The 21,144-nt window shown below is 37.2% G+C and overlaps 1 long non-coding RNA gene across 1 annotated transcript in view; it reads left to right on the forward strand.

Annotated features, from left to right (window-relative positions):
• Positions 1-20,848, forward strand: part of LOC121088022 — a 129,282-nt gene extending 108,434 nt beyond the window's left edge. The window contains exons 4-5 of the long non-coding RNA XR_005827808.1: positions 7,108-7,249; positions 20,776-20,848. This is a non-coding gene — a long non-coding RNA (uncharacterized LOC121088022). The remainder of the gene's footprint in view (positions 1-7,107; positions 7,250-20,775) is intronic.
• The last annotated feature ends 296 nt before the right edge of the window (positions 20,849-21,144 follow it).

Here is a 21,144-nt window from a genome sequence, read left to right on the forward strand (position 1 = left end):
TGTGTTAATGCTCAACTTGTATTGCCAACAACATGAAGGACTGCGAGGAAGATATGTGTCAAATGATACCAGGGTATGATGGATTACCACTGTCAGACTTGTATGGAGTTTCAGGTGCTCCAGCAGTGACCTGTAGACACTGAGTGGCATTGTTGCTGTTTTGCTTAGGTAATTTGGTACTGGAGGTAACATTTGTTGATGAAAGTGAATTATCTAGTTGAAATTAAACCCATTAACATTTGGAAATGAATAAATACAATTAGAAACATGTTCTGAAGCATCAGTGTACTAGGTTTTCATCAAGGAAGATGACTCTTTCTAATGGGAAATGCTTATTTCTCACGAACTTAAAACTTCAGTTCCAGGCCATCAAAAATATTTTGAATGAGATGATGATGAGAAGGTGCAAGGTAGAGCCTTGGAGATAAGAGAACAGAGAGAAAAAGAAAAGACAGTATTTGACAGAAGAGTGAATAGTCTTAAGAGGAGTATGCAGTGTAAAGGAAAAGCCAGAATGAACAAGCTTAACGTAAGAATAGGAAATAATCTGTGTGTATTCAAAAAACTAAATTTATTTTCCTTTAAATTGTATCGGATGGTTTGCCGAACAAATTATTTGGTAAGAACACCCCTTATGAAAGAACCATAACTCTTTTCATAAGTGATAGCTTTTATCATTTCATTGATTCAGGAAATTGGAGTAAATATCTTTTCTCATTAGCATATTGTGTAGATGACTTTAGAAGAAGTTGAAAGCTGTTTACTATTTCATGCCCAATATGAGGTAGTCTGTCTCTTCAGAAAAAGGATCTAATTAATCTGTGAGGGCTGAGAAACAGGCAGTGAGTAGCGTGTTATTTTCAGAGCTCAGAAGCAAGTCAACTCAAGTTTGGAGTCTGAAAGAATAAAGATATTCTGCCTATGTGTATAATCAGTACCTTGTGGCTGTAGTAGGTGTACTGATGTACATGAAGTCAGAAGGCTGAGGACAGCAACAGTTGGAGAGTGTTTGGTGGTAAAGAAACACAAGACCAGCTAACATCATTGCTGTGGTAGCCACCTTGGCTCAGCTGTGGAAGCGTTAGGGATAAATGATGCTTATCCATCCAGTGCCTTGGGCCTGATTTTTAGGTTTTTCTTTAAGTAAGTCCTTTCAAATAGACTTTCCCAGGTGTAAGCTGTATAAAGAAAGAAATCAGTTGTACTGGTTTATTGCTTCTCTTATTCAGGTTTTTCATATGCTTGCAGTTATGGTTTTTTTTTATTATAGAAGTGACTTAGGCATGGATGTTGATTTGGACATGGTGTATTTGCAGCTAATACTAACTCAGATGTAAAATCCCAAAATAGCCTCTGTATCTCTCTAAAACTATAAAAGAAGCCCTAAACAACCCCTAACCGCCACTCCCTCCCCCAGATCTTCTTTTGGGCAGTAGATTGTCTTTAACTGATGTGAAACCACACTTCTGTTGTTTTTTTAGACTGAGATATTTTTTTCTCAATAGCTCATGCTTATATATCTATTTGTTTATTTAAATGAGTAGTTTGGTATTCTGTATTCCATGGTAAAAAACGTTTCACTACTGTTGCAGAATAATAATTTCTCATAGTATGACATGTGGTTCCTCTGAGGGATTTCAAAGACTAAAAATCAATCTAAAATACTACTGACACTCCTTTTCAGGTATTCATTAATTTTACCAAAGCTAATTTTGAGTTGAAAAGTGAGATGAAAGATCAAGTAGAGAGATGAGATAATTTTAATATGAAGAAGGTGAGACCATGATTTTGGAATAGCAGCAGATAAAGCAGTGCTCCCTTAGATCTAATAGTATGGTATATGGGGCGTATGAAGGAAACTAAGCAATGGCCAGGAATACCCTGATTCAGTGGAACCACTGTCTGGTGCTGCTGTTCAGTTTTATAAAGCTCAGCAGTGCTATTGAAGGTGTGTGCTGGTGTCGTTTCTAATCACACAATGCTGTTGAAAAGGCACGAGTGTCTCAAAACTGCGTGAAGAAGAGACTGTTCCTAAAAGGGACTGCAAGACCTGAGCAGTTCATTATTTAAGATTCATCAATATTAACAGCAGAGTCCGGAAAGTTCATTATTCACCTCACTTTCAAAGTCAGACCTGTGTGTTAGTATGAGCAAATTAACATTTGCTCCCTGTTCATTGTGATTAATGGGGTCACTAATTCCTGTGATCCCTTTGGTGCCAGTTAGCCAAGGCTGTGCTGGCCTTTGAGACAGCTTGCTGGACCTTTGGACAAGAGAGAAGTATACAGTTTTTGTTGTACTCATTTATATTGTTTGAAACGGTAATTGAATTATTTTTTCAGTATATTTAAACATCTACAGAGGAGGTCCTCTACTGATATAACCATGTAGCGACATCACCTCTAAGATATGTTAGTCCTTTGTTCCTCGCATTTGGAGACTCAGTGTCATCTGCATTACAGGTGAAGGAGCTGCGGCAGTCATCCGTCGGTTAATGCCATTTGTCATTTTAAAGTACTCTGCCGTCTTAGACCTTGGCTTGTTGCCTTCTCTTTGCCACCATCTAGCACACTCCACCTCAACATGTGAAACAAGCAGTGACAGAGGGATGAGGGCCAGTTTCTGTTTGTACGAAGAAATGAAATCTTGGCAGCTCTTCAATGAACTGCTCTGGAAAGCAATCACAGGGCATTTCTTTCAAGACCCAATTTTTGCCACCGCTGTGCTGAGCAGTAAATTTCCCTGAACCCGGGTAACCTGACAGATTTACACGGAGCAGACCTAGTTGATAAAAGTGAGGATAAAACACTTCCTTGGGGACTGTTCACATAACCTGTCCTGGGTAGATGAAATAACCTGTGTGTGATCCTGCCTCTCGTGCTGCACTAATGATAAAGGTCATTGGAGTCACAGGACAGGTAGGAAAACAAAGCAGCAATCAAGCTTGCCAGGCAGCAACTCTATTGCAAGATTGTCCTGTTTCGGTGGCTTTTTGTTATAGAGGAATGTGTGACATAATGCAATAAAATAAAGCAGCCAAGCCATAACCAAGGCAGCTTTACTACTTCTACGGCTTCTAACTGTGCTTGGGTTTACAAAGGTAGAGACAGAATGGAAAGAATATCAAAACCATGGTTTCAAAAATAGGATTGTTTCAAATGATGCACATAGTATTTAGAAGAATTTTGTATGTTGTCTTTGTCTGATTTTGATATTCTCCAGTACTGGTGTATACACATAGGTACAGTGTCAATTCTCCAATTCTTTTAGTAATACAGATAGTATTACCTTGCAGGCTTTTTCTTCTGACTTTTACTTAAAAACGGACTGCGGGTGATACAGTGTTTACAACAATTAATATTTCTATATATGTGTATTAATGCTGAGGTACCTAAATTCAACTTATACTATAGCATCTATTTTTTTCTGGTAATGTGCCTGTTTATGTCTTGTATTGAGTACTGCAGCTGTAGGTACTGACCTACCATGTTTGTACAAGTTTTTCTTTATTATCTTGAAAATTTGTGCTATATTAAAAAGGCTTTAAGTAAAAATAACTACTTAGATTTCTATGAGAGTATTTTAAGAGGATATTATTTATAGTGACTATTAGCTTTTTGCCAGTTCATCTCCAAATTATTGTTTGCTGAGGAAAAGCAAATGTGAAGCAGCTGTGAAAACTTCAGACTACAGGTTTGCTACCCTGAAAGAGCATAATCCTCCCAGCTGCATTTTTCTCTTTGTTGGCTTTGTGTGCATAGTTATTTTGGCTAGAACTATGGAAAAGAGATACATACATCTATGTTTTCCTTACTTATCTTTGTAACACAAATGGTAGGTGGGAAACTCAGTTGTAGGAGTTTTTCCTTCATCTTTTCTGTATTCTTTCAAGAACAAATTTTGATTTTTTTAAAAGGGGAAAAGTGTTCACTTACAAAACTGGAAGTGGCTATTCTCTCTTAATCTACAATGAAACAAAAAGGTATTTAGAGACGAAAGTTTTAACTTGGGGGGGAGGGGCAAATGGATGTGTCTGAATTATGTACTTGGCAGATTGTGGCAAGGCTGACAGGCAGATTCTCTGTGGCATAATTTTATTGAACTGTTTTCAGTGAAGAAGCTGGTTCTCTATGTTTACTGTCTTGGCAGAAACTAGTCTGTACATTATCAGTAATAGAAATAAAAAAAAGGCTCTGCAGCTGGTAGCATTTTCTAAGAATGGTAGGGGAAAGCTAGGCACATTTTCAGGAATCTTTACTAAAATTGCTGCACTTCTGCCAAAAACAGGTACTAAAGGTTCTGCACATCTTCAGTGGCAATGGCTGGACTGGCATGTTGTCCCTAATATCATCAGTTTGAACTGATATTCTGTGTAAGAAGTGATTCATTCTGTATTTAATTTTGATCATCTACATTATATTCATCGGATCTGAGAGGGGAAGATACATCTATTCAAAATGTAAGCAAATAAGTAACTTGGTGTTATTTATTTATACAGTTCAGCTAAAACTCGAAGTCTAAAGATAAATTTGATCTTCTGTCTCCTGTTTATTGGTCTTGATTTTTAGAAGAATCCCATGCAGAAGAGAAGGCTCCCTACTATGACTTCCAGCTGGGAGTTTACATTGTTCTTCAAATACCCATTTACTGTTTTTCCCATCAACTTACCTGGGATACTTTTGGAATGGGTACTTTCTTTATGGTTTAGTAAATTTCTTTTGGCCATCAGAGATAATTGCTAATAACACAATGTCAGTCAGGAGACATACAAGGAGGTTTGCCTGAACAACGAATTCAGAACTCAATCCAAGGTATCCTTTTTTCGAGCAACATAATACAGTAATGCTCAGATGAGGTGATAGAAGAGCTAATTTGAGAAAATTATAAAAAGTATACCCAGCCTTGAATCAGCTCTGTAGAAATGGGGCTTTTTTTGAGATTTCATGAGATAATAGCGTCACTTCTACAGATAAGTGTTGCACTTCTGGTAAGCTTTTGTGGTATTTCTCTATGTTCTATTGCTAAGGCCATGTCCTTGAAATTAGATTTTTTTCCTGGCATTAGGGCTCGCTGACTTTTCCTGCTTTCCATCTAATGTACAATTTTCTGTTTTGAAGTTCAGGGTGCTACATGCGATTCTCTCTAAATGATTATTGGACTGAGTGTAATACTGGCAATTTCCTACCTTTTCAGGACAGAAAAAATTTAAGAATTAAGGAGTCTCTTAGTTGTAGGTTTCCCATCTCTTTTTCCATTGTGCTGGTATGTACTTCAGCTTCATAAACTTTATTTTTACGGCAAACTATTACAGTCATGTAGTGTTAAAATATGCAATTAATGAGGCTGTGCAATATTTTTCATTCAAGCAAAGTATTGTCTAGCAAAGTAATCACAGGCTCCCCGGTGCCTGCTCTATGCTGGAAGAGTGACACTGTTTTCTTTAGTGCCAGATGGCAGGTCAGTCGTAATCCATACTTGCCAAACATATACTGTGCAGTAATTTCCTTGGGCTGAATAGCTCATTCTGCAGGATGTGTCGGAGCCTGGATCTATGCACGTTAGCAGTGTTTTGCTCAAAATTTCATTAAAGCCCTACTGTACTGCTTGGTTCTGCATTCCCGATACAGTCATTAAAAGACAAGCAACTCAAGGGGCAGAACCTTGTTCACCCCTTATATCTACACCTGTCAATAGCATTTTATTACAGCACAGTGAAAACTGGACAGCAAGTAGACTATGAATTTATCAGCTGCTACAGGCAGTCTGCTACAGGCAGCTGCATGTCATTATTAGGGCAGTTATGTAGCTATAAGAACATTTCAGGATGTCTTGCCTTAGTGATGTGCCCGTGGCATGACTGACAGGGATATGCACGAGGCTGATGAGCCATTTTGATGGGGACGTTCTGACATCACCTACAGCAAATGTAATGAGAACTGTTGTTTCCTAGTAGCAAATAAAATTTGCAAAACCAGGGAGTAATAAAGAGAAGCTCAAAGACAACTTTGTCAATTCCTTATAATAAAAAACTGTAATGCTTACTTCAAAATGGTTGAATCCCTAGCACCAGCCACTGGTTAGCTATGGCTGGTGTTCTGTTCTGCCACTTCCAGAAAGAAGAAAACCGATTCATCATCTGGGGAAGATAATAACTATGCTATCTCAAGAAAGATTATACTTTCTTTGTCAGGATAAATTTATTAAGCAGCGGAATATGTAACAGGCACAAAATCATACAAAATGCTAAGGAACAGGCACCCTTCCAACTCAGCAGTTGAGCAGAGGGAGGACGTTATTACTCTGCACCTTGTTGTTCTTATTTTATGGTCTCCTCGTACTTCTGAAAGCACAGGTTTTCTGCACTGTGAGTAGACACCATTTACAGTCTGCAATTAAATGATCACTTCAACCAAATGTTACGTGTCCCAATTCTTTAGTTTCTTTTTGGTTTGGGTTTTTTGTTTGGTGTTTTGTTCTTTTTTTAAGTCATGTTTCAGAGCAAAGTACTGGTGAATGTATGCCTCCTTCCTGTGTAGCTACAAGTTGCTTAAGCATCCTGAAGCCTGCTGAGGTCAATGAGAAGATTCCTGTTGACTTCTTAGCTTTTGAACTAGGCTTTGACTGCACATATTTTTCATGGTATTTAAAGTTAGGAAGAAGCATCACACACTAGATCAGCTAAGATAAGTAACACAAACATTGATTTATCTTGCTAATAGTTTTAGAGAGATTTAAATTAATTATTGTTTATTATTGAATACTTCAGGCTAGAACATTAATTAAATTAAATGTTCTCCTCCCACTAAAGCACCCAGAAGTAGAGAGAGCTCACCACTTATATATTCTGTCTCTTGTATTGATCTCCTGGGCACCCAGCATAGGTCCTCTGTGTTTCTTCCTGCTTCCACAGGGTGACTCCATAAAGTTATGTAGTAGCTGCCTAGGGCAAAAATTGATTTTTGTAGGTTTAGAGCCTGGTACAAAGGAGTCACGTATAACTGCTGCTAACATGTTTTGCAGAACTGAAAAGGCTGGTTATATTATTAAGCTGATTGACATTTAAAACACATGACCTATATTTGGTAACATTCCTATTGCATCCTACAGGACTTTTTCATCAGAAATTCCATCAAGCTTGAAAGCTTTTGATGTGCTGTGGATGAGCTGTCACAAGATCCAATAACACTGCAGGTGATATTCAAAGCCTGAATCATGCAATGAGCTCTGTACTTCATGGGATCTTCAGACGGTAAGTAGGTGTGGGTCCTGGTACAGTCCTGGCAGTATGCTTATTAGCAATAGCAGCAATGCTTCAGGCTCAAATATAAATCAATCTGGGTGATAGGATTTGCAGTTAAACAGGGACAATCCATTCCATACACAAAGTTTTCACGTACAGAAGCAAGTATGTAAGAGCAAGGCCACGGCCCAACAAACGTGAAGGATATCAGCCTAGTGGAACCAAAAGATAATGAGTGTTTGCACTTCATCCTATTTCATGGCATATCCCTGCCAGCAATACAGTAGTTTGATATTTGGAAAAAAGTTGAATCTCTGAGAATGCTTCATAAACATTTTTTCCTGTTTTTATTTGAAAAAAAGCATCTTTTGTTTTTCTCTGCTTGAGTTAAGTCAATAGGAAATCTGCCTGTGGTTTAATCAGTAAAGTAAGAAAAGGTGAAAGGAAGAATTTCATAGGATGTGGAAAACCCCTATGTGTTTGAAATGAAATAGTTTCAACATTTTTGGTAAGGTGGTGTTACCATCCCACCACTCAGACCTGCAATAACTGTACCCAGTATTAGGCTATAAGTGGAAGGCTAGTGTGCTTCACTAGTAGTAACACGGTGGAAAAAACAATCATTATCTTGTTCTACTTTATCACTCAAAAGTGTCCATAGACATCATATGGAATGACAGTGTCAACTTACTTTTTTTCCCCTCAAGATTATTATCTCCAAAACTCTGTTACTCTTCTGACTTCTAAACTCAAAACCTGGTGTTCGTTTCCAGTCATTAAAGGACTTCATATAGTTATGCCCTAAGCTTCAGCTAATGTAATTACAGGTAAACAGCGGGAACCACAAACAAAATATTGTCTCTTTAACATCTCAGTGAATTATGCCACTATTTAATCACCTAATTTAAAATTAAGTTTATGATTCATAGAAGTAATAATGCACAACAGATGGATTGTTACTGCTGCTAAATGGTCAGATATGTAACATTCCTTCAGCTTGATATAAGGTTTATGGTTAGTCATGAGATGTTTGGTGAAAAATTAACAACACATTTATTATGGTTCCAGTAATAATGACATGGTACAGTTTTTCTGTGTTACAAGAAAAGTGGAGGGGTTTTAATCCTTTCTGAGAAGGCAAAAATGTAAACTTGTAGAGAAATTAGATCATGCACATTTAATGGGATTTTGTATGGGGTTTAAGATCATTTTTTGCAGGTCTCCCCCCTTCAGATTTAACTTTATATATATTTGGGGGGAAATGCCATTGCTAACTCACTGAAAACAGATGAAAGAGAGAATGCTCGTGTTTTTTGTTTCTGGAAAAAAACAAAGAAAAAAGAGAAGAAAAAAAATGAATTAGGTTCAAGAAAAACAAAAAAAACCCATAACTTTTCAAATGGGATGAACTGAAGAGAATCTTCAAGGTGTGAAGGATTCAAGTGAATGTATGAATTGTTGAGTATTTGCTCAGCTGGAAAACTTGAGAATATTCCCTAAGTTCCGTTGCACCTGTGAACTCACTGTAAAAGCTGTCAGAGACAGTGTTTTACAGATAGCTTGTATAGCTTGGCCAGGTATCATTTAAGGAGCTTTCACAGAAAAAGCAGACTCTAGATTTAAAAGCAAAAACTTCTGTAATGTATTTAATGAACAATATATAAACCACTGAGGATCCTTATACTGAGCCTAGTGGTTCTAAATTTTTCTTTCTATATTGTGGACCAGAAACTGGGCTTTCCAGAACTAAACAGTATTTATCGTAAGATGATAAAAACATAAAAGAAACCCTGGAGATTGTGACATAAAAGGGTCTCTACATAAATACTACTGCATAAATACACCATCTACTGCATTACAGCTCTAATATTTTAATAGTTAGAAGTATCACATTGTACATTTGCTGAGAAGGTGAGAAGGCCAATAGAAAAAGACATGGTGACACTTAAATGCCCTTCCAGATCTGGTTATATATTTTATAGAGGCCTTCAATTTTGCAATTTTTTCTTGTTTGTTGTATGGTCGGCTGGTTGTTTTTTCCCCTCCAAATGTTGATAGGAATTTAAAAGAAATATTTTTGGTATTTAAATCAATATTGAGATACAGGAATATTAGAACATAAATTTTTTGAAAGGAACTTTTATCTTTTCCATTTTTCTCTTCTCTGTTTCATCCCATTTTTGAAGTGAGTGCAATATAATGGAATGTACTATGTTCCTTTCTTCAGTTCTTTGACAGGTTTTCTATACTGAGATTGATGAATAAGCAACACAAACACACCTGTTGGGTTTTGGGATTTTGTTAGGGTTTTGTGTGGTGTTTTTTTTTTTTTTTTTAGTTTTAGAGCTCTAAAGATTACACAAGCTTGAAGATGACTTAAAAAGCAGAGTAAAAATAAAAAAGGTAAAAATGAAGAATAATATCCCTCTCTTCTAAAAAAAAAAAAAATCCAAACCCAAACAGCTGGAGAGAGAGGAAAAAGTAAGGCAGAAAAATTAAGGAGTTGAGATCTGGAAACTTTCTTGTTTTGATGAAGGTTTTTTTTGGAAAATGGACAATTTTTGTTAAAACTACTTTGAGGAATGAATCTTGAATAACTATAGCTGCTTCTACAGGAACTTGCTGTTCACATCCATGGAATTCACTATATCATAACAGTTTCCCTTACGAAAATCATATTTAAGTCCCTGGAATAGGACGGTGCCAAAGGTTCCTCTCTCCAAGGAGCTCATCCTTTCCACCAGTTTTCCCCTTTGATTTTAATGTCCTCATTTTGTAGCTGAATTTCAGACCAGGTGAAATGTGAAAAGCCAATCTGCCAGAGAAAAGCGTAGTCATACAAACAGAAATAGCACAGGGCTGCAGACTTTCAAGTCTTGCTGTTGGCAATGTGAATCTTTCTTTTTTTCCTGCATGTGAATTATGCTTCAATGGATTTTAAGCTGCTGCTGCTGCTTTGTTTTTATTTGATTTATTTTTTTGTTGGAGAAAGCTTGAGAAATTGTGGATTAAGATCTATTTTAGTCTAAGAATGGATCATTGCCACTGTACTTAATATCTACTGTTTTAACTTATTAGTGAAAAAAAATCACCTTGGACCTAACCTTAGCACAAAACCTCTGCACTAGATAAATCTGCTTTCTATTTTGATGATCTCCATACGGTCATAGGCAGTAGGGAGAAATTTCATTTGATTAGTGTTGTGTGATTAATTCCTAAATCATATTGTATATTTTTTATGCATAAACCTTGGTAATCCTAAGAGATTTTAAGATAGCCTCTCAAATACTTCAAGTAGAAACCCTATTTATTACTGCTCCATGCACTCTTCAAGTTTATGTATTGTCACTTATGAAAGTTTTTGTTTCAAGTCAGTAAACTGGATTGCAAAACCCCAAAGTAAATTTTTAAAATTTAGTTCAAATGAAGTCTTGCAAATGTTTATTTGTAAGTTTTGTTATTATTTAAAAAAAAATTGTTAGATTAGTCTGGAATAAAAAAAAATCATTGCTTGAGTGAAGTTCCATCTGGAATAAATAGCTATTCAACAGATTACTGAAGCTTTTTAATATGGTAGATTTTGAGTCTAAATTGAACAAATGGTATTTCTGTAAGACACTGTACTTAATAATGAAATTGAATGGGTGGTCCAAATGCTGCCAGTAGTTGTTCACAGCCATGTAGTGGGAGCTGGTCTAGTGGAGTTCTCTGGCTGGAGATCTAAATGCCACAGAAAGAACAAGGGGTTTTCAGGAATATTCTCAGTATTAATTAGTTGAGTGATGCTCCGTCCATACTGAATGTTCTTCCTGGAGCAGAAGAGGCAGTTTAGCTCCTCCTTATGTAAAAGAGGGTAGGTCTGACGAGGTGTCAGGAGTCAAGAGTGGTGTTGGTAAGGGTCTCTAGCTGTGCAGGCTCTGCTTCACGTGTGGCAGCTTCTGAGGTTCTGTCTTGGCTGTAACACTGCAGAGAAGCAAATGTAGGCAGAGGCTGAGACCGCCTTGCCAGGTGGGAGCTGTTTTGTTCCTTAGCTGGATACAAAAAAAGACAACTCAGCCTAAGAAACCGGTCACACATGCACGGAGAAAGGTCCTGCCAGGTGCTGTTAATTCTGGCTGCCCTGGTTCCAGGGGACATATCCTGGCTGCCCTGTGAAATACACCTCGCTGCTTGTCCCTGACTATCTCAGCAGGGCGTAACACTGGAGTACGGAGTGACTCCATCCCCTCCTGCACACTCTGTTTCCTTCCAAGGGAAACTGGGAAACTTGAGGAGATGTGCTGACTAAATCCCACTCCACAGCAGCAGTAATTTTATGTTTCAGTTTGGAAAGTCTCAAGGCTTTGGAGAAGAGAGTGATTGTGGCAGGAAAGGATCTTGTTCTTTTCTCCTGAAGAGTCCACCTTCGCTATGAAGAAATATGGGTATTTCCCTGCTCTACGCCCATCCTTGCCCTCTTTGGTTCTTCTTCCCCGCTATATGGTTGAAGTACTGCACTTACTCTATGGCTGTTAATTAGACTTTTTGATGATTTTTAAAAAGTTGCATCTCGCTGATTAATCCCTACATTCCTGGTCCAGTGACATGCTTTCATTTATGCAGGAAAAAATGTAACACTTCCTTGCTTGAAGAGCACTGTCTAAGGAATTTGATCCCTACAGTACAAATAAACCTTTACTCCCATTCTTATTGTAGGAAATGCCTCTTTTTTTTTTTTTTTTTATTTATTTTATTTCCAGACATTTGACATTTGCTAATTGTGTTTTTCATTGCAGCAGTTGATTTTAATGACAGCAGCTCAGAGTATATAGTGTAGCAAGTCTTGAAGCTGATCTGTTGCGAAGTATAAATGGGTTCCTAGTGATGGATGCAAGAGAACATATGTAAGAAGTTCTCTGATGCCAAAAGTTAAACTTTTGTGGTATATTTTGGCAGTGTTATTGCAGGAGACATGTTTTAAACCCAATTTTTTTAAGGGTCTCTGGAACTACAAGTGGCTTTTTTTCATTAAAGTTCAGAAGGCAGGAGAGACTATATTTAGTGGTGTTATTGTAAAAAAGATATATACCTGCCCTACAGCCGTGAAACATTCCAATCTTTCTGTCAATGTACTTTTCTGTTACTTTTATTTTTGTGATTTTGCAGTATAGCAACTGAAAGAGTGCATTTTGGACTGTGCTGCTGAAAGCAGGGCAAATATAAAGCCCATAAACGATCCTAAATGAGTTTAAATGCTGGAGGTTGATAAAAATTGTGACATTCACATGCTGTTTGCCTGCCCTTTTACAAGATATGGTGTTATTCTAGAGAGTAGATCAGATTCCTAGTACAATCTAGTGGGAACATTAGATACTGAGCCTTTAATACTACATGTTGCTGCCCTGTTTAGTTTTTTGCTGTACCTTGTTTCCAGTCTCTCAAGTGCTACTTGATAACAGGTCAGTAATTTGCAGGAACAAACTGTATTCTATTCATGGCTCTTAAATCTGTGTTATCTTGGTATCTTAACATCTTCTGGTAGCACGTTGAACAGAGTGATTACTATTTGTCGTATCTGCTTATATCTCTTAATCTCTCCAGAGGGAAAACTGTATGCAGAGTTGTGTCTGGGATTTTAAGTCAGCTCTCCATAATTTCCCTGGGACGAGATGAATTTACTTTCTCATCTAATGTTACAGGTCACGTACTTTGATCAAAACTTCAAGTTTCGAAAGGGCAGAGGAAGAGATTTATTATGCTCTAAAAAAACCAATACGGCTTTTGTGAATGCCATTGCTTTATAGTATAGGAAATTCCAGTTCAAATCCAGAAGGCCTTTGTGTTTGTGTTCTAATTCATAAATACTTTTGATTGCTTTGATTCATTGTCTGTCTTCTGTCATTTCTTATCCTGTTCAGGACTTGGTTTTCTCTATACCCTTTCTAGCACAGAACAGGGTGCAAAGCACATAGGAGAGTGAGCCAAATGGTGCTGTAAGTCCTTCTGCTGAAATTGTACAGTGATAATTGTATTATTGCTCGTAATCTCTTTAGTAGACAAAACCGTGACACTTTCTTGTGTGTGGCCAGAAGTTCTCCATGTAATCTTGAGATTACTTAAGAGGAAGAACAAACCCACAAAAATCCAAGAGCAGAAACTTGAAGCGGGTCATTGTGCTCATTGAAGAACAATGTACAGTGAATTGGTAAAGCTTAACTTTAATCATAATTCTCTATCCTTAAATTCAAATATTTAGGACTTGTTTTTTCAAAAGATGTGTATAGTGCTTTAAAAAATAACAGCAATCATGGATGGATTCACAGGCTTTCTGCAGCCAGCAGCTGTGTACTTCCAGCAAAGTCTGAAGAAGTCTCCTCATGCTTCAAAAGCCACTGCTGAGATCCCAGAGTGAGTTTATTCTAAAACAGTGCCCTAATTCCTGTATAGTCATTTCCCCGTGAATCTTTCCTGTCCAGTCTTTTTCCCCACAAATTTTTATGAAGTTTCTTTTGGAGAACTTGGAAGGAAAGAGTCTGCTCAGCTATGTTAAAGCCTTTTAGAAATCAGAATTTATTCAGCCAAATGCCTACCAGTAAGCCTGGAGAAGAGTGGATTTTAAAGACTGATGATACATTTTTAGGTATCACACAAATTATCAGTTTCTAAAACTTTTGCAAACATTGACAGCTGTCTTGGGACATCAATATTTACATCTGAAATTGTAAACCTTTAGTATCAGTATTCCCATAAGCCACTGAGCCACAACTGGGGAAGTTCAGTTTATCTCTGAATGGACTCAAGAGAGAATGTTTCAGGATACTTCATAAAACTAAGTACCTAAATAGAAAAGAAATCTCTTGGAAAGATGTATCTCACTGTAGTTGCAAAAAATTGTTGAGTAATTTGCTATTTCCAAAAGGTAAAAAAATCTTTCGAAGAAAAATTTCCGTAAATGAAAATTCTTGATTTCTCTTTTACATTGTATTTCCCCATGAATATGGGGAATAGGTGTTTAACCCAAAGGTCTCAATTAGAAGCCCTATTTGTCTTTTCCTTTTGCATCATAGAGATGTACTTAGACTAGTAGTTCATGAGAGTTAGCTGCTTAACAATTCAGGTTTCTGAAATGGAGTTTCTGTGCTTGAAAAAAGACCTTGTTTTCTCGCACCAGGAAAAGAATAGTTAAAAGGTTGAGAATAAATATTCAGTTATTAGTCACTACAGTTCTGCCTTTAACTTAAAAAAATAAACAATTGTAATATAATGAGATTTTTATTCTCATATATGCATTTTAGGAACGTTGCAAATTGTTTCCTTGTTGTGCCACTGCATTTGAGCACCTATGTGTTAGGATTACATCTGGAGGGACTGGTCTTCATGCTGTTTCTTTGCTTTTGAAATTTTGTGTTATTTTTACCACAAATCCTAACATTTGGAGATGCCATAATTAGCTGCTTTATTGAATGTGAGATTCTCCAGATATTCGTGGAAACAAAATGTAATTTAGAGAGTTTTCAGAAAAATAGAGTTGCAAGGAAGAGCAAAAATGGCCAAAGAGTGCTCATTAATTATGTAGGTCTAGTTAGTTAAATTGTTTCTAGCCTTCTTAGCCCTCTAAGCATGTAACATGTGGAAAACATAGTGGGACAGCTGATGTTAGAATAGCACATAATTTGTACAGTTCCTCTGTCATTTAAAATTAATTTGTAAAATTTTTGGGAAACAGAGGTGTGTCAGCAGCATTCTGACAGCATTTATACAATATCTGTAGTGACTTCAATCTTAGAATAATTTTATTTCCTCAGCAGAAATACAATGGTTTCCTAAAGATAAGTAAACTGTTCTAAATAGCTAAGAACATACCTAATGAAATACAGCTGAATGCCGTAAATGATGTTGCATGGAAAAACAGCTGTTCTGTAGAAAAGCCCCCAACTCCCATGATGGGCAACCTCATTACCTGTTCCTTTCATTGTTTGTATATTCTTCTTTGTTCATATATCTAAAAACATCTAAATTCTTCAAGAAAAAACCAAAGTGGATTTTAGGGACAGTTTTGTTTGAAAACAACATTCGTTCTTTAGTGTCATATGCGTTTATCAGATTTATTCCCTCCAATCATGTAAGTGACAAACCCATATTTAGCGATGGAATAGTTTGGTTAAATTCTCTAGGCTTTACATCACCTCGTGCAGCTGGATTATGCTGTTCTCTGTACCACCATTGCGACTGTCCTGTGCCGTTCAAGGAATTGAAGGGAAACTATGCATGAAAGGAGGGGCTAATGAGTTCAGTGTGTTGAGTGATGGTGCCCAGTACTTGAATGTATTGGTTGCCTGGCAGAGTTTATAATTCCATGGCTAGAATAAAAAGTGTGCATTTCTTCAGTCTCTCTTGCCCGTCCTCGGGTAGTAGATATGGTGAAACAAATACCTGCCCTCTGAAGGCTAGGATTAAAAACCAAAACACCTGTGTTCATAACCAGAATCTGTGCTCATGATAACAGGATTTACAAAGCTAATATGAAACTCTCATCCTATTACACAGCCTGACACAGCTAGTGATACAGACTATTGTATTTTGCTCACTCATGGTGAGAATAGGCCATGACCGAAAAATCATTGTTCCTAGACTATTATTCTGGGACATTTCCTTCTGTATTTTTCATCATTTTCTTTGCAGAGACATGACATTTTAATAGCTTTAATCCTTTTGTATTTTTAGTACATTATAATGTGATGGGGTGACAAATCAAAAATTGATTTATACTACTGGGATTTGTGCCCTTTATGGAAAACTGGTGTCCCAAGTGTAGATTGAAGAGCAAATTTTGTTATCAATAGTCATGTCTAGATATTCTGGAGTGTAATAGGTGATGTATTTCTTCACAAAGTAATTGCTGAATCTGTGAGAATCTATTTTAGCTATGCTTTTAGTTGTTAATGAGGATATTATAGAATTACTGTAGAAAATACAATAGACCAGGAAATCACTTGTTAAAATCTGCTTATATTAAACTGAAATTAAAAAGGGTGGATTTTGTGTTACAAAAGCTAAAGGTGTGAAGAATTCAGGAGTGGAGGAAAGTGAACCAGTTATCGTGAGATCTTGGCTCTACTCTCCATAAAATATGTCTTCAGAACATTTTTTAACAATGAGTAAATAAATAACAATGTTAATGGGAAGTGGAATATGACAGGCTGTTCCTTTACCAGTGATAAATCAGATGATCTTAAGGTATTAATTTTTAGAAAATAACTGAGAAAGAATTTAATCAACCTGGATTTCAGAAACATAATGCCAAATAGAAAATTATTAATTTGGATGCAGAACAAATGATCTGTGTAGATCTTTATGCAAAAATTCAAAGGTCAGTGGAAGCTAGTACACAATTTATAAAGGTGGTTTGCAGTGAAGGAGAAAGTACCAAACTGACGCATTTAGAAATCCCAGGAAACTTTTCTTGTTATCTTGGTATAACAAGTACAAATGTGCTAATTAATTTGCTTATAACTCAGACTTGAAGATGTCCTTAATTTGAAGAAGTAGTAGAATATTAAACAGGAAAGAATGAATGGTATTGAGGGTTGTAATGATGGCAATGGGATGAAAGTAAAGGAATATAACATGTGAAATCAGGAAAATCTGCTGAAGTTGGAGACCCAGCAATTACAATCAAGAGTCAAAACTCCACCACTGTGCAAAAGCTTCTTGCTAATCAGAAGGAAACTGTTAGCTGCTGTGTGATATAAAAGTGCAAAAATGTGCATGCAATTTGAGTTGTTGTTGCATGGGGGGGTTTACAGCAGAAATTAATGCCTTCATAAAAGACGCTAGTGGACGCAATCTAGGATACTCCAGACTATTGTGGTCAACGGTTGCATGGAAAAACTGCTAGGCTAATTGTGAATGAAAAGCCAGCCTTACAAGAAACTATGAAAGTATGGCATGTAATGCATTGCTCTCTTGAAATATATCAAGGAATTAAATACTAGTGAGTGAAAAGGTGGATTTATGCTAAAAGATAACAGAAAGTCAAATTATAATGAACTGATTCTAAATAAATCTTAAAAAATATTATGAGATGGTTCTTGCTGTGATGGTTGCGTTGTTCTGGAATAAGCAGACAGGAAAAGTATAGACAAAATCCAATGAATTTTAAGGTTGCCCACAATGAGTTTATAAAGGACAGTATAACATCGCTGTCTGCAATAAAAAGGGGTACTGTGCTTAATAAAAAGGTCTTTTCCAATACTATCTCCAGGGAAAGGCAAAAATATTATGGGCTGTGTAAGCAGACCAATATCTATTTCTTTTTTGTTCTTGAGAATTGACTAATGCACTCATTTTAATTCAGTTCTCTAGAGTTCAGACTTAGAATTTCCTTGTTATTTGTTTTATATTGGGGGGGAAAAGTGTGATGAGTGAGACACAGAGAGGAAGGTACTAGTCTTAAGTGATCGGTGTGCCTTAGTTCAGTGTGGGTTCTGCAGCTTTCTATCTCATTGATGTTACAAGACTGAAAAATGGAGCAGGAAGGAAATGAACACATTTGTGCTTGGTAAATGAGTCTTGTGAACAAAAAATGTTACTTGTTGGTTATCATTAAAATACACCTTCTTCTTCATTTATTCTTTTTCTTAATGACTTTGCTGGATATTTTCTGGTTGTTGCTATGACCAAGTTGAAGGAAACTTGTTATATAAGAAAAAAAAACCATGAAAGAAAGCGTTTGCTATCAGCTGTAACAATTACATGGTGAATAATTCTTTGTTGTCTTAGGATATTACTTCTAGTTTTTGTTACCCTATATAAAATTTATTGAGTCTTCTGATTAACATGGCATCAGTGAGTGCATAGACAACAACAAATATGTTTCAGAAGTCTTACTCAAAAGTTTTTTTCTTGTCTCAAGTATGTGCATTTGCATTTTTACAAATTTCATTTCTCTTTAAGGATGGAGTTCTAAATGTTATGTGAAAGATAGCAATGCACATCTAACACAGCAAGGATCTTATTTATGATAGTCCTTAAAACTTGAAATGTTCTCTCATACTTTGAAGTTTTCTCAAATGATCACAATGTTAATCTGCAGGAAGATAAACACAATATAAGGTACTGTTATATGCATGATGCATGCAACTGACAGCATTCGTTCGGGTTTTAGGCTTAGACTGTAACCTGTCATGGATTACAAACAAATCCCAGTGACAGACACTATGTATAATACGCTTGGCTGAACTCAATGTTGTTCATTAAATAGAAATATCTCTTTATATGCACATATGCTTTCCTTTATATTTGTAGTATGTGGATATTATACATAGATGCAATAACTTGATAGGTGTCCTGAAGGATTTAGTATCACTTCATGCATATGTTTTACTTGTAACTGGAGTAAAAAGTGTTTTGGTGTATAAGCATTCCTGTATTCTAGGCACAACCTGAGTGTGCATCATCTTAGTTGATGCAGAGCTCCCTACTTGGTCCAGCTTGCAGCTTTTCTGCAGTCAGAGGGAAGAGGAGCAGCTAGGCTCCTTGGAGCTTTGCGTGAGGTGTGTTGTTGCTGTTGTGCCAGAGTAGGCTTTGAAAAGCAGCCTATGGCACTGCACCACAACTGGAAGGAGATGATTAGTGTGGGTGACAGAACAGAAGAAAATGACTTTAGCATCAGCTTCTTGCATTGCTGGACACTGCCAGAAACTACAGCTGTGCTACAGCCTGTCAAGTGTGTTTAACTACAGCTGAACAGCAAGTGCCCGGGACTTGAAATCTCTAGTGTTATGAGCCATACTGAACATTGTGAATTTTAATTAAATCACTGCTGCTCAAAGTCTGCAAGGTCTGTGAACACAGGCTAATGGACAGTGTGGTCCTTAGTGAGAAGTTATCATGCAGAAAGTTGCAAGAAAGCAGGTCTGAGAGTGTGGAAAAGATTGTGTTTGTGTGAGTTAGATACTGCGGTGCTGCTACTGGACAGTTGAGTGTGGGAAGCTGAAATGTGAATCCAAACATGGTGTGACAGAGCCAGTAGACACTCAGTACTTCCACAGTTCTTTAGGAATGCCTGCCATGAGCTACAATTATTCAATCTTAATATTCACATTTTTTTCTTATATTATTTGCTATGAACTTGCTTTGTATCTAGATGACTATCTAGATGGGCTACACGACCTCGGCTGCATGCGGAGCACTTTGTCCAATTCTTGGCTCCCCAGTAAAAGAAATAGAACTACTGGAAATGGTCCAACGAAGTGTTACAAAGGTGATGAAGGGACTGGGCTACCCCTCCTATGAGGAAAAGCTGAGAAAGCTGAGGCCATTCAGCCCAGAGAAAAGAAGCCTTGGGGGTATCTTATCAATGTATCTAAATACCTGGAGGGACCACAGACAACGAGCACGGGCTGAAACACAGGAGGTTCTGTCTGAACATCACAGAATCCTTGAATGGGTTCGGTTAGAAGGTGCCTTTAAACACCAACATCAGGAACCACTTGTTCCCCCGTGAGGGTGACTAAGAACTGGCACAGGTCGCCCAGGGAGGTTGTGCAGTCTTCTTCCTTGGAGATATTCAAAAGCTGTCTGGGCATGGTCCTGGAGAGCTGGCTCTAGGTAGTCCTGCTTGAGTAGCTGGGTTGCACTAGATGAGCTTCCAGAGGTCCCTGGTAACCTCAACCAGTCTGCAATTGTCATTCTGTAGTTCTTAACCTCAGAAAACACATTTATGCCTAGTGAAGGCAAGGTAAACTAATTGGTTCTAAAGGCACGACAATGAAAATTACAGCAAGCTGCTTTATGAAATCCAGTGACAACAATAGCTGGGCGTGTTGGTGACTGATTTAGTTACAAAGCAGTGATTTTTTTCTGAATTGTTGCGTCCTTGCTGTGTCGCCCCCCTGCTTAGCTGTACAGAAACATTTGTTATGTGTCTTAGTGAAATTAAGCTTTCGTCTCCAATGGAAAAAGCTAGCTGGTCCTTCCTGCACCTTAGTCTGCCAGGTTAAGAAAATACAGGAATCTCAATGCTAGAAGGAAAGGGGGAGGGACACTAACATCATGGCTCTGACATCGCAGTGAAGAAAGCAGAAGTGTGAGGAAAAACACATTGCAGATTTTATAGCATGTGAATAACTGCAGCCTGCTAGACATAGTGATGAAAGTGGATCAAAATTACTACCAGAACTTAACCATCTGTTGGGAGGTGGGAGTTGGGTCCCTGCTAGATCTCCTTCCCATCTTATAATTCAGCCTATTTGCAACTGCCTAAGATAATTGCTGCTTGTGACCTCTCTATGACAAATTGCAAGTCTTATATATGCATTTTAACTATTTTTTTTTCTTTACATATCGGTTGTCTCCTGTATCTAACTGTCTATTGTGCTGGTACCTATTACATTAGCATCAGATCTGTGTAACTACTACTGCTATTATATATGTCCAAGAAGTATCTAAGCTTAAAATTCCGGATAGAAAAACTTTTTCTGAACGATTACAAAATACCTTGGTATATTTTAAAAATTATTTAAATTATGATGAATGTAGTTTTCTTCTTGCAGTGATTGTTCAGGGGCCTGAAATTTGCCAATGAGACTGTCACAACATTTCTGAGAGTGGCAAGATTTGTTGAAGGGGTCTGCCTTTGTCAGTAAGTAACATTTGTGTACCATAAGCCCCACTGTCATTATATGACTGAAGGATTCAGACTGTTATGAGGCATTTAACTATAAAGGGAATGTAATGTTCAGAAATACTGGAGATCCGTCTTCTGCCAGTAGGGATTGGATAAATGAAAAAAAGCCAAATCTGGGTTCTCCAAGGAGCAGGCATGCTGTTTAAAGCTCTCTTGGGGAATTTTTGTAGGCTTTAGGTGTTTCAGTGAATCTTTTTGGCTTTACGTAGAACTCAAGTTCTAATTAGGAAAGTAG

Source organism: Falco naumanni, chromosome 4, assembly GCF_017639655.2.
Source record: "Falco naumanni isolate bFalNau1 chromosome 4, bFalNau1.pat, whole genome shotgun sequence".
Classification (NCBI taxonomy): domain Eukaryota; kingdom Metazoa; phylum Chordata; class Aves; order Falconiformes; family Falconidae; genus Falco; species Falco naumanni.